Genomic DNA, 19,044 nt, shown 5'->3' on the forward strand with positions numbered 1-19,044 from the left:
TTGGACTACCAAAGGCACGATTCCGGAGCCTAGATCGCACTGGTGGAGCCCTAATGTATGCCCCTTACAAAGTTGGGAGAATAATATTGTTGTGTGCAATGCTACACAACATTTGCCTGAGGAGGAATGTGCCACTACCCCCCTCCGACAGGCTACACCCAGAGGAAGATGCAGATGATGAGCATGTGGCAGGAGCCAGAGTAGACACTCACAGGGATGATGTGAGGGGTGGGAGACAGGCCAGACAGGCACTAATAGACAATGACTTCTAGTACGATGACCAGACTCAATCTAAAAAAACATGAAAGACAACAAAGTCAAAGTTCCCCTTTCCAGTGAGACCCACACTATTTTTAGGGTATTGTACAAAAATATCAAAATTTATTCAGCCTCATTATAAAAATATATAACAATTTTTATTCAATCTCATAAAAATACCATGTAGAAAAACACGACTTTTAGAATCTGTTTAAAAAACAACAAACAACACCCACAACAAAAAGCAAGTGACAATTACTAATTTTATAAGCTTCGTTGACCATGAAAACAAAAAACTCCGATGTCAAAATGACTTTGGTATACTGCACCTTAAAATTCACAATAACATCTACCAAGTGAAACAATAAATAATAGTCATATTTCAAATAGATTGAAAGGAAAACAAAGTGCATATATAGCTAGTATACATCATTACGAGTCTCTTGCCTCGACATGTTTCAGTTCTATAAGCTTAGTCAAGAAATTTCTTCAGGAGTCACTTCAGCCTTGTTATGGTTCCCAAGACCACTGGGGGCATGTGATCTTGATACTGTATTCACAGGTGGATGTACTGGACAGAGGGGAGAAAATGCAAAGAGCCAAAATTAGCCCGTTGAGTATAATAACTTATACCGTACTTTTCACAGACAGTACAATTCTGTCACACTGGGGGCAAAAAACATATAAATAATTTACCTCCAGATTCTGTGGTTCGATCCTCGAGCGTCTCATAGAGTATAGAGATTAGCCGAGCTCGCCCACACCCAATTCATTGGCGAGAACTGTAACAATACAGAATTTAATATCAAAATTAACAGAGAACCCTTCAAAACACCAACACATTGCCGCAATTCACTGTTCCTATATTTGCCACAGGTCATCAGTTCAAAAAGTTGTAAAGAGCAACAAATCACTCCCACAAAACTATTAATTAACCATGTTTCACAAACATTTTCCCAAAAACGCATGCTAACACTTTCCTTGTTAAGTTTAAAAACAACACGAACACTCGCCATCTTAGTATTCCTGTGAGCTTGTAGTGATTTACTTTTTCTACTTATTCCAGGCGAATTCAATGGAGTCACCAAACATCCACCAGGCGATCCAAAGAGACCTGCCTGACCAGCTGTGTAAACAAAAGCGAAAGTGCTTTCAGATACGAATGCACCCTTAAAATTCCCTTCATAGTGTTGTCATACAAACACCACACTCATGCTCGAGTAACCTTAAGAGTTGTAAATGCTTGAGAAAAAAGCTTACCATGAGTTATAATTATTCCTCATCTGGCTCGGTATCCTCAGTTTCTTCGTACTCGCGCCTGACTGCCGCGCTTGACGCCGTGCTGCTGGCGCCATCTTGCTAGTACAGGTATTTCAAGCTTCTATGAATGTCTTACTGCAGTAGATACTTGCTGCCAACCTCCGTATTCATTAAGAATACCGCACTACAAAACTTTTCCAATGAGCAATGGAACATATGATCCAAATATTCTCCCGTATTAAGGGCATATCTATTAGACTAAAAAAACTCTAATAGAAATAGAAAGGTACCGTTAAACTCCAAAATACATAAATTAGCAGACTTATTTTGAGAGCCATTTTACTTGATTTTATGCCATTCGATGGATTCATTGAGGTCCACTCGATCACTTCGTGTTCTGAAGATTAGATTTTGTTCTTTATGGCTCAGTCCACCATCACAGTGTGAATAAAGGGCACAAGAACACAAAGATTAATGTCCTCGCATAATTGAAGTTCAAACGATTTTTATGTAACTTGTTTGATTAACAATCACCCCTTCCCCCACCATCCATTTACACCCCAGCACACAATCCCCCCTCCCCCCGCCCTCCACCAACACCCCAGCACACAATCTCCCTTCCCCCCACCCTCCAGCATGTCCATAGCATGGCCAATCAGGTCAACATTAGTCAGGCCATCTACGATGGCCTTGCCCTCTTCTCCCGACTCCTATCATCCGGTGACCGTGTGCGCGGATGGTGCAGGGAATGCCATGTAGGGGTGCTCTGGCGCGACTCCTCAGTTGGCGTGGTTGAGGCGGAAGGAATTGAAGCTGCCCCCTGCCACTGTTGCCTCACACATCTCTCACATCCTTTCGCCGAACCCCATCAGTGATGCTGTGTGTGCAGTGGCAACACACTGTGTCCTGGCATTGGCACGTGCCATCCTCCTTGTGGAACAGCGGGTCGCGTCACAGATGGCCTGCTTGTGGTCAGAGTGTACGTTGGCGATGGCCCCCATCTGCCTTTGACTTGCTTCCATGTCATCCAGCCTCTGCATGACCATGCCCAATGTGGCATTTGGCTGCAATGGCAATGGGGTACGTTGCCTAGATGGGCTGCTGACAGGGGAGCCATTGGAGGGGTTGTTTGAGTCCAGTTCGGGGATGTGGGTGCACCGGAGGCATGGTGGGCTCTGGCTGCGCTGTCTGACACGTAGTGGGTTCTCGGGTGTGGAGGTGGTTTGCCTGCACAGACTACGGCCTGGGGTTGGGGGCACTGCTGCTTGGTCACCGTCACTGGTGCTGTCCCTTTGTTTCTCCAGTGACATGGTCGGCGGTGGTGTGTCCTCTGGCGGTGTCAACTGATGTGCTCCTGGTGGGCTGGGTTGGGGGAGGGGTTTGGCGTGCCCCTGCTGCTGTTGGGTGTGGTGGGATGGATCTTGCGCCTATGGGTCACATGTCGGCCCCTTTGCGGGGTGGTGGTGGCACAGGATTGTTCACTTCTAGATGGGCCGGCTGCATTCTCATCCTCCGACACCTCTGGAGAATCATATGTGCCTGTAGGGGACATAGGGGATGGCGTTAGGACACATTCTCCCACATGTATTGGTATGCACAATGGTGAATACATGGTGATGTGTGTGGTGCCTTGCTGGGCTAGTTGTGGCTTGGCTTGCATGCATCTGATCCCGATGCCTCGACGTTGCCAGCACACGTGATGATTGGGGTGGCGTGGCACTTGTCACTGTCAGGTCCCTATGGGTCACTGCAGTGCTCCCACCATGGGTGTGTGGTGCATGGCGCTTGGATGTGTCCCTTGGCTGCCCTCACCACTGCTCTCACTCACAGGGGTGGCCTTGGTGCACTGGCACATGTGTGCTGCAGTAGATGCCTGTAGTGGCTCCCACACTCTGCCCACAGTTGCGATGCTCATGGGTTGTCCCACTGGGGGATACTGTGCTAGGCTGCTGTTATTGCATGCACATATTGGGATGTGGGGGTTGACTCACCTTCTGCCTCCTGCAAAACAAGCTCACCATCTGTACATTTTGGCTTTTGCAGCTGATGTTGAGCTGCCTTGCCCCTGATCCTCCCCTGAGACATTTCTGCTACTTGGGGAGTGTGGATGACTGCCAGGGGGCTCTGATTTTTGATGGATTGTGGTTTGCAAAATGGCCGCCCCAGTGCTTCTAGTTCCGGCGGTGACACGTTTCCCGCCCGCGGTTGCGCTAATTGTGATGGGTTTTTTGGTGGTAAGTCGCTTCCCGGCACGGTTTCTGCCTGGTGCAATTAGCATTACTGCCAGGGCCGAGTGCGCGTGCTCGCTTATTTGTGATGCGATGCTATTTGCGCCACGGGTCCTGGCGGTAACGCTGCCTTTGACTTGCTTCCATGTCATCCAGCCTCTGCATGACCATGCCCAATGTGGCATTTGGCTGCAATGGCAATGGGGTACGTTGCCTAGATGGGCTGCTGACAGGGGAGCCATTGGAGGGGCTGTTCGTGTCCAGTTCGGGGATGTGGGTGCACCGGAGGCATGGTGGGCTCTGGCTGCGCTGTCTGACACGTAGTGGGTTCTCGGGTGTGGAGGTGGTTTGCCTGCACAGACTACGGCCTGGGGTTGGGGGCACTGCTGCTTGGTCACCGTCACTGGTGCTGTCCCTTTGTTTCTCCAGTGACATGGTCGGCGGTGGTGTGTCCTCTGGCGGTGTCAACTGATGTGCTCCTGGTGGGCTGGGTTGGGGGAGGGGTTTGGCGTGCCCCTGCTGCTGTGGGGTGTGGTGGGATGGATCTTGCGCCTATGGGTCACATGTCGGCCCCTTTGCGGGGTGGTGGTGGTGGCACAGGATTGTTCACTTCTAGATGGGCCGGCTGCATTCTCATCCTCCGACACCTCTGGAGAATCATATGTGCCTGTAGGGGACATAGGGGATGGCGTTAGGACACATTCTCCCACATGTATTGGTATGCACAATGGTGAATACATGGTGATGTGTGTGGTGCCTTGCTGGGCTAGTTGTGGCTTGGCTTGCATGTATCTGATCCCGATGCCTCGACGTTGCCAACACACGTGATGATTGGGGTGGCGTGGCACTTGTCACTGTCAGGTCCCTATGGGTCACTGCAGTGCTCCCACCATGGGTGTGTGGTGCATGGCGCTTGGATGTGTCCCTTGGCTGCCCTCACCACTGCTCTCACTCACAGGGGTGGCCTTGGTGCACTGACACATGTGTGCTGCAGTAGATGCCTGTAGTGGCTCCCACACTCTGCCCACAGTTGCGATGCTCATGGGTTGTCCCACTGGGGGATACTGTGCTAGGCTGCTGTTATTGCATGCACATATTGGGATGTGGGGGTTGACTCACCTTCTGCCTCCTGCAAAACAAGCTCACCATCTGTACATTTTGGCTTTTGCAGCTGATGTTGAGCTGCCTTGCCCCTGATCCTCCCCTGAGACATTTCTGCTACTTGGGGAGTGTGGATGACTGCCAGGGGGTTCTGATTTTTGATGGATTGTGGTTTGCAAAATGGCCGCCCCAGTGCTTCTAGTTCCGGCGGTGACACGTTTCCCGCCCGCGGTTGCGCTAATTGTGATGGGTTTTTTGGTGGTAAGTCGCTTCCCGGCACGGTTTCTGCCTGGTGCAATTAGCATTACTGCCAGGGCCGAGTGCGCGTGCTCGCTTATTTGTGATGCGATGCTATTTGCGCCACGGGTCCTGGCGGTAACGCTGTTTCCACTCAACCGAAATAGCGCCCGCTTACCGCCAGACTCATGATGAGGCTGACTGTCTGTACTTCCCCCTTACGCGGCCCCTCTGTGATGTACTCTATACTTTTGTCTGTATTCCAGTAATCGTGCAAGATTTCATGAATTTTTATGTAGTTATCTCCGTACGGGAACGTCTTCTTGGACATCCACCTTAGTGTGGCACACTTCCCTTTAAATCGTCCTCTTGTGCAGAGCGATAAATGCAACAAAGCCAACGTGGAGACTGTACCTGGACTCTTGGACCCTCTCTGATCTGTTCCTGCACATGTATAAGTGAGTACAGTAATGTACATGCACCATACTGAATGTCAGTCAGTCAAACAACTTTATTCGGCCAAAAAAAAATGACCATCAAAGTACATCCTACAAAAACATTTCTAAAGATAAGAATACGGTTCTTATACAGAATTATATAAAAATCAACCACAGAGAAGACTACAGGGCTGTGCGAGCAATCCACCCCCACCAGTGGGAACCATAAACAGATCTTAGGCCCAAAATCAAGTCCCACCATCCCCATGCCTCCTCCAACACCCATGGCGCCTTGGGCCTAAGGCAGTCAAATTAGCACCTGAAAGGAGGCTGTTACTAGGAAAGACCCCAGGCTTTACTATGGCAGATCTGACAGGGGTGACAGGGTTGAGGAAAGGGGGCATACTGATTGAAATCCCACTCTTCGATGACTTGCCAGCCCGACCACCACCTGCCCAAACCCTGTGTGCTAGACTATGGTCCCAAAAAGTCAATTTGATGCTGTCCAGAGAGTTTTTGCCCATGCTGGTAATTCTGCTACACCCCGCCAGAGCCTCTCTACGTACAAACGGGCAGCCTCCAGTAGTATTTAGCCAGAATAGGCATTTGTTGAGTAAAGCGTCCCTTGGCTCTCGCTTATCTGGTGCCAGTTTGGGCACCCCCTGAAGAAAGACTGTTGTATGATTGGGGTTTCCTGATTCCAGCAACTTAGGTTGATCCCCCGACTTCCATGGACTCTGGGCTTTGGGTTCGGTACAGTCGGAGACCATGAGGGCAGAGGCCTGTGCCTGTATTGGGTCAACGGCAGTCCCGTTGGGGGTGGACAAAACCAGAGGGACCTCTGCAGGTAAACAGTCTGAGGGACTTTCCAGGGGTGGGCACCTGTGCCCTTCGTCAGCTGGGGTGTTGATCATGGGCTCCTCCACTTGAACAGTTCCAACTCCTTTCCTTTGAGCCTCTAGCAAAGCGTATAACAGATCCTTTATGATGGCCAGTTCCGCCAATACTTGGGTACACCCACACCCTCTATGCAAGGGCGCTTCCTCTGTAGATAGGTCAGAGGTCAATTTGGGCTCATGGGTACTCCCAGCAGATGTATTGTTTTGGATAATGTCCTTGACCGACCGAGAAGGGGACACACCAAGGGGGGAGCTACCCTCTAAACTTGTAGATGAGAGTATATCGCTCCACGAACTATTGTGGGAGCTTGAGGAGGATATGCCCCTTTGGGCAGTTTGGGCCGGTAGTGACAGTCTGTCCCCCGCAGCCAAAACAGATGAAATGGGAGAGTCCAGCCGGGGCCCAGAGGGTGAGGCAACCAGACTCTGTGCCGGTAAGGGGAAGGGCTCTACCCCTGGACTATCCAGGAGATGACGGATCTCATTGAGCAGAAAGTGGGTATCCCCAAGATTTGCGGGTGCTGTGGCCTCATGGGTGGTTCCTGGTGCACAATGTGTTGTCAAGGCAGCTAAGGGACCCGCTGTCCGATTCCTCTTTAGCAGTCTGATTTTCCTCTTGGCGCCGGGAGGGGGACCCGGGCCAGGCTCAGGTCCAAAAAACATAGGGGGTACAGGGGCTGGGATCCCCCCGGTGGCATGAGCATGGTGGTCCGGCATAAGGACCCAGAGAATAGACTCAGGAATAGGGCAAAATAATGTCACCTAGATTACCTCCTTGACAAACAACAGACGGCAGCAGCTTCCATGCGGTGAGCAGCGGCTTCAAGCTCCAACCTCCCTCTAATCAGTGTTGAAGTGACATCTCTGCGGGCAAACCAGGAGTGCAACGCTCCCCCTCGGCGTTCCGCGAACACCCCTGCGGGACGCAAACACCCCGCGCCCTTTCCCCGCGGGCTTCACCCGGCGGGCTTGTGGATCCAGGCGTTAGTAGTGGGGGGGGCGTGGCCAGTGTACGAAGGCCCTCCTGGGCCAAGCAAAAGTCCCCCTGCGGGACGCAAACACCCCGCGCCCTTTCCCCGCGGGCTTCACCCGGCGGGCTTGTGGATCCAGGCGTTAGTAGTGGGGGGGGCGTGGCCAGTGTACGAAGGCCCTCCTGGGCCAAGCAAAAGTCCCCCTGCGGGACGCAAACACCCCGCGCCCTTTCCCCGCGGGCTTCACCCGGCGGGCTTGTGGATCCAGGCGTTAGTAGTGGGGGGGGCGTGGCCAGTGTACGAAGGCCCTCCTGGGCCAAGCAAAAGTCCCCCTGCGGGACGCAAACACCCCGCGCCCTTTCCCCGCGGGCTTCACCCGGCGGGCTTGTGGATCCAGGCGTTAGTAGTGGGGGGGGCGTGGCCAGTGTACGAAGGCCCTCCTGGGCCAAGCAAAAGTCCCCCTGCGGGACGCAAACACCCTGCGCCCTTTCCCCGCGGGCTTCACCCGGCGGGCTTGTGGATCCAGGCGTTAGTAGTGGGGGGGCGTGGCCAGTGTACGAAGGCCCTCCTGGGCCAAGCAAAAGTCCCCCTGCGGGACGCAAACACCCCGCGCCCTTTCCCCGCGGGCTTCACCCGGCGGGCTTGTGGATCCAGGCGTTAGTAGTGGGGGGGGCGTGGCCAGTGTACGAAGGCCCTCCTGGGCCAAGCAAAAGTCCCCCTGCGGGACGCAAACACCCTGCGCCCTTTCCCCGCGGGCTTCACCCGGCGGGCTTGTGGATCCAGGCGTTAGTAGTGGGGGGGGCGTGGCCAATGTACGAAGGCCCTCCTGGGCCAAGCAAAAGTCCCCCTGCGGGACGCAAACACCCCGCGCCCTTTCCCCGCGGGCTTCACCCGGCGGGCTTGTGGATCCAGGCGTTAGTAGTGGGGGGGGCGTGGCCAATGTACGAAGGCCCTCCTGGGCCAAGCAAAAGTCCCCCTGCGGGACGCAAACACCCCGCGCCCTTTCCCCGCGGGCTTGTGGATCCAGGCGTTAGTAGTGGGGGGGGCGTGGCCAATGTACGAAGGCCCTCCTGGGCCAAGCAAAAGTCCCCCTGCGGGACGCAAACACCCCGCGCCCTTTCCCCGCGGGCTTCATAAGTAATGTCATACTTATACCTATCTCGCATTTTACATATGCCACGGCCCAAACATGTTGTATGCAATAAGCGACACCTTACGGATATGTTGAATACGTTCTTGATGCATGTCTGTTGCTCCGTTGCAGTCTGATGCCTACGCCTTATACATGTTAACATGAGCACATGCTTTGTACGCACAGGATGCCTTTAGGAAACGATTGCAATCGCTATTACTTTGAATATAGCAGTATTCTATCTACATTCCAATTGCACAGTATTTGTTGCTCAATCTGCTCATGTAACTTAGTTTGGACACTGATGCATGCCACTTGACGAATTTCAACGGCCAAATAGATTGAGGCTAAAGTAATAGCGTGTTAGGCAGAAACCTGTGCAGTTCCCTCTGGGACCACTGCAAACGATTTAAGACTACATGTGTTTGGCAGTAAACCCACTTGGTAGCAGTCTGTACCACACAGATTCACTTGGTAGCCGTGGCTGAGCAGTCAGACTTCCCTCAAGAAGAGTTAGGCAGTATACAGAGTATTCACAATAGGTCAAAAGAACACAGTAGAACAAGTAAACACTGACCAGAGCTTGGTGTAAAAGAGATATAATTATTTATTTAAAACCACATCTAGTAAAACACACAGGCACTAATATTAAGCAGTTCAAAAACATGGTCACTAAAAGATATACACTCCCTTAAAAGAATATTAGACAAGTCTAAAGAAAAAGCCCCACTTATTTTCAGACAGCGGTGAGCGCTTAACGCAGATGGCACTCTAATAATTCGTTTTAAAAGGGAGAGAAAAGCAGAGTATAATTTGAAACAGATCCCAACACTTTCACAAGAACACAACAAGAGAGGAAGGCAAAGTAAAACCGTGAAGTTAGAGTTCAGAAGGCCGGATCCACTTTAAGAGGATCAGAACGAAATGTGTCCAAGGTCACACGGTTGAAGTGCACAAAAAGTCTTGAAAAGGTTCAGAAAGAGTTGGACCAAAGAAAGGGACCAGTTAGATGGTCAAGGCGGCCAGCCCAGTCCAGAAGGTTAAGGGATTATTATTACCTTGTAGCAATCTTTAGAAAGGGAGGCCTGGCGGACACGGTACCTTAAAGTGGTGAGAATACTCCAGCGGGGGCAGTTGTTCCTGGCAGAGGATGCAAGTCGGTGCTTCGTCCGGGGGAAGAGAGGATCTCGTCAGGGAGGAAGACATGAGTCCGTTGCACTGCCAGGGAAGAAACCAGCCGCAGAGTTCTCAGGTAAAAGGAGCGATCCTTTTATTCGCGGTCCAGTGGTAAGTGGCTATCCGGTTGCCGGGGTGCTTGGCACGGGCAATTCCAACAACAAGACGTCCTGGGATGCGAGGAAAAGAAGGTAAACTGGTTGTGCCCACCAGTCAGGGGAAGAAGCCTATCCAGCCGAGAGATCTTCTCTGTCGTCAGGAAGTGGTGAGTCGGTTCCGCAGGGCTCCACCGGTGGTGTCGTCATGGTAGGTCGGCACAGCTTCTCCCTCATCGGATTCTCAGGTCCTGTGGCGACTTCTGAAGTTCCAGTCCCCAAAGCCCTGCTTTTATGCTGCACACCGCCATTCACTCAGCCTAGCTGTCAATCAAACATGCTCGTGGTGAGCCGGCCGGCTCACCACTTGGGCCAATCACACAAGAGTGCGACTTGAGTTACCAAGGTAACTCAGTCCAGGGTGCCTAAACCCCCTTCCACACCCCCTGTGGTACCCAGACAGAGTGGCACCACTTTTGGAGGCTTCTGCGGAGAAGCCCGCCAAAAAGTGGAACAAAGGGCTCGACTTGGGTTGGAGTCACAGAAGAGAACACAAACGCCATTTTAGAATCTAGTTCTGGCAAAAAATACCAACCGGTGAATTAATATTAAATAAATATACCGGCGGTATGTTCGAGGCTATAAGAATTAAATAATTAAAGTTGGTAGCCTCGAACAATGGGAAAATCCCATAGAGATATATTCGCGGTCGAATATACAAAGTAGTATCCACTGTCACCAGCCAAAACTCAATCAGGGGGGACGGAGACGTACCCCCTCGAACAACAGACCCCGGGGCAATTGAATTGCCCCGACCATTACGTCCACAATATGATGGTTTGCACTGGTTTCTGTTCATAATTTGGGACTAGTAAAGCCAATGGTGACTTTACATGCCCTGGGAGACAGTAGTCAGTCCCAGAGTATGGAGTCTATGTTGGGGGGTCGCTACGACACCCCTGGGTTACGGCACGGAGGGTGCTGTGTAACCCACATCGAAAACACATGAGACCCTATGGAGTAAAAGACCCCATAGCCCATAAAACACATTGAAAGATGAAGGAACACCTCAAATCATGTCTAAGAGTGGAGTAAAAAGAATCTCACTCTTAGCAGGAGAAAAAATAAACCCCAAAAATCCAGCAAAGCTGCTGGGGACTCACTAGGTTTGGGAAATTAGCCTTTACAGAGAATTCTCCCTAACACCCTAGATCTTTGGTTCTCGGTCTGCCAACCTTGTTGGGCTTGTCGTCATCGGTTGTTTTCTCTGCTTCCCTCTAAACTATCAGGTATAACTTTTTTCGTGGGGGGTCCTAAACCCCACTGTGAGTCCTTGTGGGTTCTGAGATGTCCCCCGTCTCTGCCGCGTTTATATTGTGGTCTTGGGTCCTTTCTTTTGTTTCTCTCAATATGTGCTGCCTCCATTCTTAGTGTTACTGCGTTTCCCCTATTTGTTGGTGGGGTATTAGTTTACTTCAGGGTTTTGTGTTTGGCACCTATATTAGGCAGAAACCCACTTGGTAGCAGTCCGTACCACACAGATTCACTTAGTAGCTGTGGCTGAGCAGTCAGACTTCCCTCAAGAAGAGTTAGGCAATATGTAGAGTATACACAATAGGTACAGAGATACAGTAGCACAAGCAAACACTGACCAGAGCTTTGGTGTAAAAGTATATAATTATTTATTTAAAGACACACTTGTGATTTACACTAGCAAAAAGAGGTAAGTAAATTCAGCACACAGTCACTATCATATATATACAACCCTATTCACTTATTAGACAAGTCTTAGTGAGAAACACCACTTATTTTCATACAGAGGTGAGCGCTTAACATAAGATGACACTCTAATAAGTTATAAAGAAAGGGAGGGAAAAAGGCAGAGTTAAGGAAGCACACAAGTTTCAATACTTTTAAAAGAACCACAGTAAGGCAGGATAGGCAGAGTTCTACTGGAGAGCAAGGAAGTCAATTGCAAGGCCCACTCTTGGAGAGAGCAAGCAGAAGGGGTCCAGGTTCACACAGTGGGTTTATGCCCAAAGAGTCTTGTAGATAGTTTGCACAAAAAGGATGAAATTGAAGTCAGGAAAAGTTAGCTAGGTTGTCCCAGGCTAGCCCAGGTTGGAAAGTTGAGGCTTTACTGTCACCCCGAACGATCTGTCGCAAGGGAAGCCAGGTGGGACACAGTACCTTAAGTGTGAAGGAAGCTCCAGCGGGGGCAGTTGTTCCTGGCAGCAGGTGCAAGTCGGTGTGTCGTCCAGAGGAAGAGGAGGTCTCGCCGTGGAGGAAAGATGAAGGTCGTTGCACTGCCAGGGAAGAAACCAGCCGCGAAGTTCTTCGGTTAAAAGGTATTACCCTTCTCTTCGCGGTAGTGGTAAACCGTGGTATTCCAGTTGCCGGGGTGCTTGGCACAGGCAAGGCGGACACGAGATGCTCCAGGAAGGTGAAAAGAAGGCAAAACTGGTTATCCCCTCCAGTCAAAGGAAGAAGACTCTCCGGACTCGAGATCTCCTCTGTCGTCAGGAAAAGTGGTGAGACGGTTCAGCAGAGCTCCACCGGTGGTGTCGTTGTTGCAGGTCGGCTCAGCTTCTCCCTCCTCGGATTCTTAGGTCCTGTGGCGACTTCTGAAGTTCCAGTCCCCAAAGCCCTGCTTTTATGCAGCACACCCCCATTCACTCAGCCTAGCTGTCAATCAAACATGCTAAGTGGTGAGCCGGCCGGCTCACCACTTGGGCCAATCACAGAAGAGTGCGACTTGAGTTACCAAGGTAACTCAGTCCAGGGTGCCTAAACCCCCTCCCACGCCCCCTGTGGTACCCAGACAGAGTGGCACCACTTTTGGAGGCTTCTGTGGAGAAGCCCGCCAAAAAGTGGAACAAAGGGCTCGACTTGGGTTGGAGTCACAGAAGAGAACACAAACGCCATTTTGGAATCGAGTCCTGGCAAAAAATACCAACCGGCGAATTAATATTAAATAAATAAACCGGCGGTATGTTTGAGGCTATGAGAATTAAATAATTAAAGTTGGTAGCCTCGAACAATGGGAAAATCCCATAGGGATATATTCGCGGTCGAATATAAAAAGTAGTATCCACTGCCACCAGCCAAAACTCGATCAGGGGGGACGGAGACGTGCCCCCTCGACTAACAGACCCCGGGGCAATCGAATTGCCCCGACCAGTACGTCCACAATATGATGGTTTGTACTGGTTTCTGTTAATAATTTGGGACTAATAAAGCCAATGGTGACTTTACATGCCCTGGGAGACAGTAGACAGTCCCAGGGTATGGAGTCTATGGTGGGGTGTCACTATGACACCCCTGTGTCACTGCACGGAGGGTGCTGTGTAACACACATAGTAAAAACACATGAGGCCCTATGTAGTAAAGGACTCCATAGCCCATAAAACACATAAACAGTCAAAGGAACACCATAAATCATGTCCAAGAGTCGGAGAAAAAGAGTCTCACTCTTGGGAGGAGAAAAAAACAAACTCCAGAAATCCAGCAAAGCTGCTGGGGGACTCACTAGGTTAGGAAATTCAGCCTAAAGAGAGAATTCTCCCTAACGTAGCACCCCTGGTCCAAGACACTATAACACTCTATTATATATGCTACATTGCTTACTTTGTTACAGTCTATCCACATGCACAGATAGCTATTTGGTATACAGCCCCCATTGGGACTAAGAAGGATAGCCACAACAGTTAAGCGCAATTACTCAACTGTATTGATGACTAGACCACAATACACTTTCATCAAGTGCATTCTACTGCCCAATCCTATCCACTCAGACTAACATTCATCCAGAGCAAAGGGTCACTCTACTCTACTATCACACTGTGTTGCAAATCTGAGTCATTATGTACCCTACATGTCCGAATAGATTCCTACTAGGTACTATACTTAATGTAGTGTGGCTAACGCTGCACATTGCCTACCCCATCATTACATCAACACCTGCCAGCATTTTGACCACTATATCCTCATCAATGACGACTTTAAATAGTATACCTACTCCTTTGATCATGAGAGCTACATCATCACATAAGCATAGGCCACCGCAAGGACCTTCCATCCCACAGATCCCATGTAATACTGCTGCTAGAAATACCAGACTGAGCGCACGCTTATCCAAACTGTATGAAATACCAGCCTAACAAGTAGCTAGACTAAATCACTTAAAAAGGAGTCTACCCCACAAAGTATCTACAGAGTCAAATATAGGCCTGACTAATTCCAAAAGACCTAGACCTAACTCTGCCATGCATATTAGTAAAGACACTTCTAGATCCAATTTACCATATGCGTCAGAAACCTCTCTACCCAACCTTAAAGGGGCCCTAATAAATGCAAGACCCTTAGTCGCACATGCGACTGAGATATCCAACATCATCCTAGCAGATAACCTTGACTTCTTGGCCATTACAGAATCCTGGTTGCATGATGCCACAGGCCCTGCCCTCTCTCTTGCAGTCCCTGACGATTATACAATCCTGAGAGCAGATAGACATGTCTCACGAGGAGCAGGCATAGCAATTATTGCTAAAACCAACCTTTCCATGACATCAGCCACTTGACCTACTCTGCAATGTTGCAAATCCCTATCAGTCAAAATACCCACTGCCAACTCCCAAACTTTGAATATTCATCTTATCTATAGACCACCAGGCCTGATTGGAGGCTTCTCTGAAGATATTTCCATGTCTTTGTCAAATAACCTAAAAAATACTTCTCAAACTCTAGTGTTAGGTGATTTTAATTTGGGATTTAACAATACTAAGGATCTCCAATCCACTTCCATCGCTAATATTCTGAAAGAACTTGGCTTCACCCAGAAAGTTAACCTACCTACACAAGGTCGAACCCTTGATTGGATCGCAGAATACAACTGCAACGTTTCCATCACTACCATATCCCCTCAAATTTGGACTGACCATTATCTACTGTCATTCACATTGGCAACTAAATCGGCTATAGTTCAGACTACCCCGCTTGCCCCACCTACTCTAACAAGGAACAAAAAAAATATTACAGTAGACAAAATACTTCCTTGCATCCTACCCAACCTCAACTCCCTACCTGATAAAATGGACCCTAACTCACTAGTTGAGGAATATAATAAAATCATGACCACTGCCCTTGATGAGATTGCCCCTCTCAAATTAAGGAACAGTAAACCCAAAAAACATCTCAACACATAGTTCACCCCACACTTAAAAAACTTAAGACTAGACAAAAGAAAATGTGAAACTGCTTGAAGACTCCTACCCTCAGCAGAAAATAAAGCAAACCTTATCAATATCTCAACCCAATAGAAGAAAGACAGCCTCCTAGCTAAACAGGAGACGTATAATGACAGAATATCACAGGCTAAATCTAGCACTAAAGAATTGTTCACAATTCTAAAAGAATTAGAAACACCCATCCTACTGCAAGAAAACTGCACTAAAGACAAAATCTGGTGCACTGACATTCAGCACGCACTAACCAACAAAGTCTCTAATCTACAAACCAACATTGCCCAAAAGAAAGCCTCACTAACACCTTTGTCCATGCCTAACAAAGTGCCATTGCCACATTGCAAACAAGAAACGCGTTTCAGCACCTGTAAAGTCTCTGTTATTGAGGTGGAGAGGGTCATACTTGCACTCAAACTGTCCAATTGTAAGGGTGACCAATGCTCAGCACAACTTATTAAGGACGCTGCTAGAGAGCTTGCACCTTTCATCTCTAAACTTATTAATGCTTCATTTACATCGGGTACTGTCCCCAGTAATCTGAAAGAATCATGGGTACTTCTCCTCCTTAAGAAGCAAACCATTGACCCGACTATACCTACAAATTACAGGCCTATTACGACTGTGCCATTCCTCTTAAAAATCTTAGGTAAAGTGGCATACATTCAAATCCAGAATTTCCTGGAATCCAACCTCTTACTAGGATCTCGCCAATCCGGCTTCCGTCCTCAACACGGCACGGAAACGGCACTAATCGATCTTAAGGCCCAAATAGATGAACTCAGAGATAAGGGTCAACTAGCTCTACTCCTCCTCCTAGACCTCTCGGCTGCATTCGACTTGGTAGACCACAGGGTCCTATGCAGCCACTTGGACTCAGCAGCCCATTTTTCCAAGGAAGCCATAATATGGATAGAGTGATTCCTGAGCAACAGGACCATGAGAGTCTTCTCACCCTCGGCAGCAGCGGATCCCATCCCCATTACTTGTGGTGTACCCCAGGGACCCTGCGTCTCGCCGACCCTTTATTTATTTATTTTTTTTAAATTCTTTTTTATTAGGCAGCGTGGCAGCAAAACAACAGGCGAACAGCACCCAGCAGGTACAGACTGACAATACAAATCATGATACAGTCATACGGAGATTGCACATTAAATGATTCAAAAACAGAATTACAAACGACATGCGGGGAGGGGAGACTGATCAAAATAATATGGGAGGAGCTCTCAGACTAGTGAGAAAGAGCAGGTGGAGGGGAAGCAACCGGAGTCATGTCAAGGTCGGACAAGTAGGAGCGGAACCTAAGCCAGATGTCCCTAGGCCTGGAGTGGGTAGGTTGCATGTGAGACCAAGTTTCCTCGGAGTCAGAGGCCCAAGTAACCGCCTTTAACCATTGTGCATGTGTGGGGGGAAAGGGGCGAAGCCAGCAGAGCAGGATGGACCGAACCGCTAAGAGCATGCAGAGGCCAGTCAGTTTTTTGGAGTTACGAGGGAGACCAGGGAGGTCATGGAAGAGACACAATGCTGGGGAAGGATCAATGGGGTGATCAAGCATAGCAGATACCGTCGAGCAAACCGCTCCCCAGAACTGTGAAAGGCGGGGGCAGGACCAGATCATGTGGATGTAGTCCGCGTCATCATGCCCGCATCGAGGGCAACTAGATGGATGCTCACTGGACATGCGATGCAATCTGACCGGAGTGTAGTGGAACCTATGCAGCACTTTTAACTGGATGAGTTTAAATCGGGAACTAAAGGACACCCGGTGAGTGCGGTCACACATATGTGCCCAGCGGTCGTCTGACATTTCCACCCCCAGGTCCCTCTCCCAAGACCCCCTGAGTTTAGAAAATTCTGGGGAGGATCTGGACTGCAGCATGGAGTATAACCTGGAGATTTTACCTTTCATGGGTGAGGGAGAAGTGAGTTCCTCAATGGCTGGGTCGTCTGGTGGTAACGCAGGGAATGTTGGATAATTACGCTTAAGGGTCTTACGGAGAGACGCGTATTGAAGCCAGACACTCCGGTCACTCCTCCAGGGTAGGGGAAGATCAGTCCACTCGATGAATATGCCCTGGTCAAACACGTCCCGCAACAGCTCATAACCCTCCTCGGCCCAGCGACGAACAGTAAGTGGTGTGACCTGGGGGACCCCCGGGAGGAAGTTCCAGAGGGGAAGGCGCGGGCTATTCCAAGCAGCTTCCATGTTTTGGCTAATGCAAGGGATGTGCAGGCAACCGGACTCTGTGAATCCAGTACCTGAGGGGCGGGTTGTATAACCAAAGAGCGGATTTCGCGATCACTGACCGCAAGTTTCTCGAGCCGGACATGGGGGGGGCGTCAGTTGTATTAAACCAATGGGAGATATATTGAATCTGGGATACTAGCCAATATTTGAGAAAATCAGGGGCACCAAAGCCCCCCCCGGCCATGGGGGTGGACAAGGTCTCATACCTAAGCCGGACCGCTCCCGAGTGCCAAAGGAAGGAGTTAATTGTACGAGTCAAGTCGCGAAAAAAGTCCGCGCCTGGCCACAAGGGTACGTTGGCAAACTTGTAAAGCAGCTGAGGTAACACCACCATTTTCAATAGACCCATTCTGCCCGCGAGAGAAATCGGGAGCTTGTCCCAGGCTGAAACCTTAACGGACAGGAGTGTAAGGTATTTCCGGAAGTTCTCTTCGAAGGTTAGTGCCTGTTGGCGCGTTACTGCTATCCCCAGGTAAGTGAATGTGGATTGAGCCCATGTGAATCCCAGAGTGTCAGGGGGGGGAAGAGTGCATTCCGTGAGTGGGAAAAGGGTGGATTTCGAGCAATTCACCCTAAGGCCCGAGACCCGGCCAAAATAAATGATATCCTCCAGCACTGGAGGCAAGTTGAGGGATGGAGAGCGAATGAACAACAACGCGTCATCCGCATATAGGGAAACTATGTCCGCCCTCCCGGCAGTTCGGAGGCCTCTGTGGGCATGGCGATGACGAAGCATGTCCGCAAAGGGCTCTATGGCAATTGCAAAAACCAAGGGAGAGAATGGGCACCCCTGCCTCGTCCCCCTGGCGATCCCAAAGGAAGGAGAGCAGTGGTCACCTGTACGGACCCTAGCCACGGGGGACGAATAAAGTAGGTTGACCCAAGAGAGAAAGGAGGGACCAAATTTACAGCTCTCGAGAACCCGCCAAAGGAATTGCCATGAAACCGAATCAAAGGCCTTTTGCATGTCCAGCGTAGCCGCTACCGCCTGAGTCTCTGGGCTAATCCTGTCAATTATATTAAATATACGCCTTAAGTTCAGGGAGGTGGACCGCCCCGGGACAAAGCCCGCTTGATCGGAATGAATGATGGAAGGTAGGATGGGGGCCAACCTGAGAGCCAGGGCCTTTGCGTATATTTTGGCGTCGCAATTTATAAGGGAAAGCGGACGATACGATCCACAATGCGAGGGGGGTTTGCCAGCCTTCAGCAATACTGTAATCGTGGCCTCACGTAGTGAAGGGGGGAACACACCTGTCTCGACCGACTTCTCCCACACAGCCAACAGGTGGGGAAGGAGAAGTGACTTATAGGACTTGTAAAATTCGACTGGGATGCCATCGGAGCCGGGGGCTTTCCCCGAGGATAGGGAATCGATAGCGTCGGAGAGCTCTTCCAGTGTAAGTGGGGAGTCAAGAGAGCCCGCGGCCTCAGGGGATAAAGTTGACAAGGGAAGGGAACTGAGAAAGGAGTCGATTTCTTCCACTGATACTTCGTCGGAATTGGAGTATAGGGACTCGTAAAAATTAAAGAATTCCGTGTTGACGTCCCGGGAGGAGACAGCCAAAGAGCCGTCCAGTCTCCCAATCCCGAGAATGTGTGGGGAACCTGTCTCATGTCGGATCAACCTCGCGAGGAATCGACCAGGGCGCTCGCCCTCCCCGTATTTCCGCGCGATACCTGGGTTGTCCAGAAACCTCTGCTCACGATCAGCCAGGGAGCGAAATGTATCCAATTCCATCCCAATGGCCGCCAGGTTACC

This window comes from Ambystoma mexicanum, chromosome 8 (genome assembly GCF_040938575.1).
Source record: "Ambystoma mexicanum isolate Mex_15411 chromosome 8, UKY_AmexF1_1, whole genome shotgun sequence".
Classification (NCBI taxonomy): Eukaryota; Metazoa; Chordata; class Amphibia; order Caudata; family Ambystomatidae; genus Ambystoma; species Ambystoma mexicanum.